Genomic DNA, 7,730 nt, shown 5'->3' with positions numbered 1-7,730 from the left:
AAAGTGGCAGAAAATGACTTTCAAAGAGTTAGAGCATTTTCTGAAAAAAATGCTTAAGTCACGGTTGGGATATATTTCAAACCAAGTAGTAAGAGGAAAACACGTAAAAAGAATGGATATGGAAGTTGGGTTTGCGCACTATGTATTTCTAACATTTGAAGTTTGCTCTTGCTTTTGTTTTCTCTTTTCTTCTGTTTTTAAATGGAGGTACCGGGAATGAGCACACGGAATTCGGCATGCTAAGCAAGCATTCTATTTACCACTAACCTATGTAATTCCCCGAGTCAACTAGCTTCTCGGCATAGATAAAATAAAATACAAAACACTCTTTCATGGTTCACTGCCTTACAAAACATGTTAGTTTGCTGAAGCGCAAAAGATCTTTGAGGCCTTCTTCCCCGTATCACACTAAGTCTCACATCAGACCGAGTGGGAGACAGGTCTCAGGACCCTTGACTGAAGAGACCACAGGCCCCGGGTTCGGGTGTGTCTTCCATAACCGATCATCGGCTGTGGAAGGTCAGGGCTCCACTCGCTGCAGACAGTGACAGGGGCGGGCTTGTCCTCCAGGGAGCCCGGAACGTGGTGTCTGTTGAAGGCCCGTGTGCAGAACCGACACGTCTGCCCTCCGTCAGAGGACCCTCTTTCCCTCTACAACAGACACCTCCCTCCCCAGGGCAGGACGGGGAAGACGCGGTCCATCAAGTGCGTCTGCTAAGGGACCAGAGGGACACGGCCGTGAGCCCAGTCACGGCCGCCCGTGCACGGGGAAGCCCCGGAGAGCGATCTGCCCTTCTTCTGCAGTGACTCCAGGAAGAAACAGAGGACTATGCTTTCCTCTTACCGAGCGGAGCAGCTGGCGGTGGGGGCGAGGTTGCACAGGGCACCAAGGGGGACCAGGTGCAGGTGCCCAGCTGGGCGACGACGGGCCGCACCCGGGGCAGGCCACGCAGGCTGGTCCTCGGAAAGTTTGGGGCCCTCCGGCCCACGGGGTGACCTGCAGGACAGAAGGGAGGGCTGGGTTGGATGACAGACAAAAGCGCCAACACCGACAAGAGCCGAAACCCAACGCAGCAGCCGTCGGCACCGGGCACCCTCACCTCCACCGGGTGCCCAGAGAGCAGCACGGTGCCACACGCTCCGCCCAGCCCTCTGGGGCCTGCCTGCAGCCTGGGCCGCACAGGGGGACACGGGGATACGACCCTGACTGCCGCACGTCGCCGCCGCCGCTGTCTCCAAGTGGAGGAAGCCAAGGGTCCTCCTGCCCGAGAGGCTGCACACAGAGATTCCAGCACACGGGCAAACTAGCGCCTTCCCAACAGCCAGCCGCTCTGGGCGGGACGGCCCTCCCCGCCACCTTCCCCAGCTCCACGCAAGCTTGCCCGGCGCGGACCAGGAACACGGACACGGGACGGACGTGAAGATCTCATTCTCCACACGAGCAAGCAGAGCTGCACCAGGGCAACGCTCTGCAGGTTTCTGACTGCAGGGCTCTGCCTGCAGGGCTCTGCCTGCAGGACCCTGCCAGGCCCTCTCTGCCCCCTCCTCACAAAGGGCCCTCCTCCTCCACGCAGGGGCTGCCCCTGGGCGCAAAGAGCCCTGGGGAGCTGGGCATTCCCGAGTCCTGCGGCGGAGCTGGCCAAGGGCTCCCGAGGGGACAAGGCTGTCCTCAGAAGGGACTCAGGCTCCGCTACAATCATCCCTATCCTCAGGGACGTCTGGATTTTACGTTCGCTACGGAACGCACCCTACATGCGTGCTACGGGAGAGTGACGTGGGGAGTCTCAACCCCACACCTGACACCAAAGGGACTGTACCAGCTCGTGCGCAAAACCCCACGGTGTGCCATGAGACCGACGAGCAGCTCTGACAGCTTCCAGGGCAGGCCCGACCCGGCGCAGGGTGGGGAACACAACGTACGCACTCTGGTGCGCATCGGAATTCCCCCGCAGGGAAGGAGGCATTTTCACGGCGGGCTCTTTCCCTTCCAGCCTCTATTCCCTACTACAAACGCACCATCTCCGAGAGCCAGGCTTTTCTGCCCAGAGTACAACTGGAGGCAGCGGCCAAGACACACTTACCTCCCGAGAAAAGACAGTGTCGGGCTGTGACGTTTACCACACCCAGGAAGACTCCAAGTTGCACAAAGCACACCGTACAAAGCTGGAGGGAGGGCTTTGCCCCTTTTCCAGTTACCAGGATCTGAATGGACATTCTAAACAGGAGAATCACCTGGCCTGAGCCGGGAAACCAGTCAAAAGAACGACGACACAGAAATCCGTCTCAGTGACCCAGGAGCAACCCTAGGTGCAGGAGGTCAGGAAGGAGTCAGCCGAGCCAGGAGAAGTCAGTGTGGAGCGAGGGCTCACTCTCCTCACGCTGCTTCGAGAAACCCACAGTCAAAGTCTGCGGGCCCCGGCTCCTAAGCACTCCCTCATGGCTCCTGCAGGCACCAGCCAAGGCGACGGGCTCCCGGGAGAAGCAGCCCACTGGCTCCTGGGCAAGAGTTTTGAGTCTGAAAAAGGCAGCGACACGCCACGCCAGACCCGTCACAGGACACACAGTCTGCAGACGAGGCCAGGAACGGCTGCCGGGAGAACGGGAAGATCACCTTTCCCAGGACGAGGCCCAACAGAGCATGACCACCCCACTTCCCTGGGCCTCCGGGGCCGCCGCAGGTGGGCGGGCGCTGCCGGGCCACACCGGAGCCGCGCCAGGTCCCGCGTCGGCTAAAAACCACAGAAAAGAATGGAGGATTAGGCTTTCCTGCGAAGACACTGCTGAAGCGAAACAATAACTTTGCGCCTTCCTTCCTTCCTTCCTTCCCCGTATCACACTCGTTTCTTGGAGGAACTGGATACTGACCCCAGGAACTCCTGCATGCTAAGCCCTCATTCTCTCTACTGCTGAGCTACATATACCCTTCCCCCCAGAGCACACTAGTTTCTAGGCACAGAGAACAAGAAATGCCAGCCACGTTCACTAACTTACCCAGTGTATAATAAGCTCCGTGTGCTCCACCAACAGAGGTCAGTGTTTTATGATCCGTCAGCTCCTGCGGAGCCACTTCTACAGTCCCAGTAGCGTACTCCGGTTTTGTAATTTCGGGCTTAGTCGCCCCTTCCTAGGAACACAAAACAAGATAAATCAGGAACCGAACTTCAGATCATGTGCCTACGCTTAGTCAGTCAGGTAGACAACAGTTATTTACCGAAGCTATCAGAACATAAGCCCTATCCTGGGAGAAGCTGGCGGTACAAATAAAAGGCAGATTCTCCTCTCTGTTCTGCCAGAGGCACAGGATCCATGAAAACAAATCAGCACAGAAAAGTTTCAACAGCTCTACAACTGAGGTGAACGGGTACAGTAACGCCACAAAGGACAGGAGAGTCTGCTGCACGTGGATAGCTCAGGGAATGCTGGGAGGACCGCACAGTTTCGTAAAAGAGAGATCCAGTGCAGAGGTGGGATGTGGAGGGGCTTTGGGGAAGGGCAGCCTGAGTAAAAGGAACAGGTGGGAAACTGCCTAAGGCACTATGGAAACTAGACCACTGTTAATGGCGGTGGAATGGGAAGACAATACATGCTGCCTTGAAAATGAAACATCACTTAATTAATTTCAAGTGAGGACGGCTAAAACAAGAACCAACATCAAGGTGCACCTAACTTTCCCAGGGATGAATTTCTTTTCAATATCCTCTAATGAACTGTAAGGGAAAGACCCTGAAAACAAGAATGCCCATACAGACACTGGCTTCACTAGGTGAGTCTGGAAAATGAACACAAGTGCATTATCCAGTCCTACGGCATTAAGCACAGAATCACATCCTAAACTGTAAGTTAAAAGCATAAGTCCAAAAATTCTCATCAGCAGATGCAAACGTGAAGATGCACACTCACACCAACCCCCGGTTTAGGTCTCAGAATCCCCTGGTACGTATATAGTCACACAAGGACATTAACAACAAGAGACTGTACCTCATCCCAGGAAGATTCTCTTCCTCTCTCTTCTGTAAAGTGGCGCACTGACACACCATCTGTAAATGTAGTTACAGGTACATTAATGAGAATATTCACGAATGTATTTTAAACACAACATGTGCGTCTATCTCCGTTCGTGGATGTGTCAAAACAAAAGTGGCAGAAAAGACTTTAAAGAGTTAGAGCATTTTCTGAAAAAAATGCTTAAGTCACGGTTGGGATATATTTCAAACCAAGTAGTAAAGAGGAAAACACGTAAAAAGAATGGATATGGAAGTTGGGTTTGCGCACTATGTATTTCTAACATTTGAAGTTTGCTCTTGCTTTTGTTTTCTCTTTTCTTCTGTTTTTAAATGGAGGTACCGGGAATGAGCACACGGAATTCGGCATGCTAAGCAAGCATTCTATTTACCACTATCCTATGTAATTCCCCGAGTCAACTAGCTTCTCGGCATAGATAAAATAATATACAAAACACTCTTTCACGGTTCACTGCCTTACAAAACATGTTAGTTTGCTGAAGCGCAAAAGATCTGTGAGGGCTTCTTCCCCGTATCACACTAAGTCTCACATCAGACCGAGTGGGAGACAGGTCTCAGGACCGTTGACTGAAGATAACACAGGCCCCGTGTTCGGGTGTGTCTTCCATAACCGATCATCGGCTGTGGAAGGCCAGGTATCCACACGCTGCAGACAGTGATAGTGGCGGGCTTGTCCTGCAGGGAGCCCGGAACGTGGTGTCTGTTGAAGGCCCGTGTGCAGAACCGACACGTCTGTCCTCCGTCAGAGGACCCTCTTTCCCTCTACAACAGACACCTCCCTCCCCAGGGCAGGACGGGGAAGACGCGGTCCATCAAGTGCGTCTGCTAAGGGACCAGAGGGTCACGACCGTGAGACCATTCACGGCCGCACGTTCACGGGGAAGCCCCGGAGAGCGATCTGCCCTTTTTCTGCAGTGACTCCAGGAAGAAACGGAGGACTATGCTTTCCTCTTACTGAGCGGAGCAGCTGGCGGTGGGGGCGAGGTTGCACAGGGCACCAAGGGGGACCAGGTGCAGGTGCCCACCTGGTCGACAACGGGCCGCACCCGGGGCAGGCCACGCAGGCTGGTCCTCGGAAAGTTTGGGGCCCTCCGGCACACGGGGTGACCTGCAGGAAAGAAGGTAGGGCTGGGTTGGATGACTGACAAAAGCGCCAACACCGACAAGAGCCGAAACCCAAAGCAGCATCCGTCGACACCGGGCACCTTAACCTCCACCGGGTGCCCAGAGTGCAGCACGGTGCCACACGCTCCGCCCAGCCCTCTGGGGCCTATCTGCAGCCTGGCCGCACAGGGGGATACGAGGATACGACCCTGACACCGCACGTCGCCGCCGCCGCTTTCTCCAAGTGGAGGAAGCCAAGGGACTTCCTTCCCAAGAGGCTGCACACATAGATTCCAGCACACGGGCAAACTAGCGCCTTCCCAACAGCCAGGCGTTCTGGGCGGGACGGCCCTCCCCGCCACCTTCCCCAGCTCCACGCAAGCTTGCCCGGCGCGGACCAGGAACACGGACACGGGACGGACGTGAAGATGTCATTCTCCACACGAGCAAGCAGAGACGCAACAGGGCCACTACTCTGCCTGCAGGGCTCTGCCAGCAGGGCTCTGCCTGCAGGACCCTTCCAGGCCCACTCTGCCCCCTCCTCACAAAGGGCCCTCCTTCTCAACGCAGGGGCTGCCCCTGGGCGCAAAGAGCCCTGGGGAGCTGGGCATCCTGGACTCCTGCGGCGGAGCTGGCCAAGGGCTCCCGAGGGGACAAGGCTGTCCTCAGAAGGGACTCAGGCTCCGCTACAATCATCCCTATCCTCAGGGACGTCTGGATTTTACGTTCGCTACGGAATGCAGCCTACATGCGTGCTACGGGAGAGTGACGTGGGGAGTCTCAACACCACACCTGACACCAAAGGGACTGTACAAGCTCGTGCGCAAAACCCCACGGTGTGCCATGAGTACGACGAGCAGCTCTGACAGCTTCCAGGGCAGACCCGACCCAGCGCAGTGTGGGGGACAAAAACAACGTACGCACCCTGGTGCGCATCGGAATTCCCCCGCAGGGAAGGAGGAATTTTCACGGCGGGCTCTTTCCCTTCCAGCCTCTATTCCCTACTACAAACGCACCATCTCCGAGAGCCAGGCTTTTCTGCCCAGAGTACAACTGGAGGCAGCGGCCAAGACACACTTACCTCCCGAGAAAAGAGAGTGTCGGGCTGTGACATTTACCACAACCAGGAAGACTCCAAGTTGCACAAAGCACACCGTACAAAGCTGGAGGGATGGCTTTGCCCCTTTTCCAGTTACCAGGATCTGAATGGACTTTCTAAACAGGAGAATCACCTGGCCTGAGCCGGGAAACCTGTCAAAAGAACGACGACACAGAAATCCGTCTCAGTGCCCCAGGAGCAACCCTAGGTGCAGGAGGTCAGGAAGGAGTCAGCCGAGCCAGGAGAAGTCAGTGTGGAGCGAGGGCTCACTCTCCTCACGCTGCTTCGAGAAACCCACAGTCAAAGTCTGCGGGCCCCGGCTCCTAATCACTCCCTCAATGGCTCCTGCAGGCACCATGTCCAATGGCGACGGGCTCCCGGGAGAAGAAGCAGCCCACTGGCTCCTGGGCAAGAGTTTTGAGTCTGAAAAAGGCAGCGACACGCCACGCCAGACCCGTCACAGGACACACTGTCTGCAGACGAGGCCAGGAAACGCTACCGGGAGAACAGGAACAACACCTTTCCCAGGACGAGGCCCAACAGAGCATGACCACCCCATTTCCCTGGGCCTCCGGGGACGCCGCAGGTGGGCGGGCGCTGCCGGGTCACACCGGAGCCGCGCCAGGTCCCGCATCGGCTAAAAACCACAGAAAAGAATGGAGGATTAGGCTTTCCTGCGAAGACACTGCTGAAGCGAAACAATAATTTTGCGCCTTCCTTCCTTCCTTACTTCCCCGTATCACACTCGTTTCTTGGAGGATCTGGATACTGACCCCAGGAACTCCTGCATGCTAAGCCCACATTCTCTCTACTGCTGAGCTACATATACCCTTCCCCACAGAGCACACTAGTTTCTAGGCAGAGAGAACAAGAAATGCCAGCCACGTTCACTAACTTACCCAGTGTATAATAAGCTCCGTGTGCTCCACAAACAGAGGTCAGTGTTTTATGATCCGTCAGCTCCTGCGGAGCCACTTCCGCAGTCCCAGTAGCGTACTCCGGTTTTGTAATTTTGGGGTTAGTCGCCCCTTCCAAGGAACACAAAATAAGATAAATCAGGAACCGAAACTTCAGATCATGTGCCTACGCTTAGTCAGTCAGTTAGAAAACAGTATTTACCGAAGCTATCAGAACATAAGCCATCATGGGAGAAGCTGGGGTACAAAAAAAGGCAGATTCTCCTCTCTGTTCTGCCAGAGGCACAGGATCCATGAAAAAAATCAGCACAGAAAAGTTTCAACAGCTTACAACTGAGGTGAACGGGTACAGAACGCCACAAAGGACAGGAGAGTCCGCTGCACGTGGATAGCCAGGGATTGCTGGGAGGACCGCACTGTTTCATAAAAGAGAGATCCAGTGCAGAGGTGGATGTGGAGGGGCTTTGGGGAAGGGCAGCCTGAGTAAAAGGAGCAGGTGGGAAACAGCGTCGTAAGGCATTAAGGGAAACTAGACCACTGTTACTGGCGGTGGTGGAATGGGAAGACAAAACATGCTGCTTGAAAATG

The sequence above is a fragment of the Camelus ferus genome, chromosome 36 (assembly GCF_009834535.1).
Source record: "Camelus ferus isolate YT-003-E chromosome 36, BCGSAC_Cfer_1.0, whole genome shotgun sequence".
NCBI classification, from domain to species: Eukaryota; Metazoa; Chordata; class Mammalia; order Artiodactyla; family Camelidae; genus Camelus; species Camelus ferus.
The sequence above is the reverse complement of the archived record's forward strand: the minus strand, read 5'-3'. Positions refer to the sequence as shown.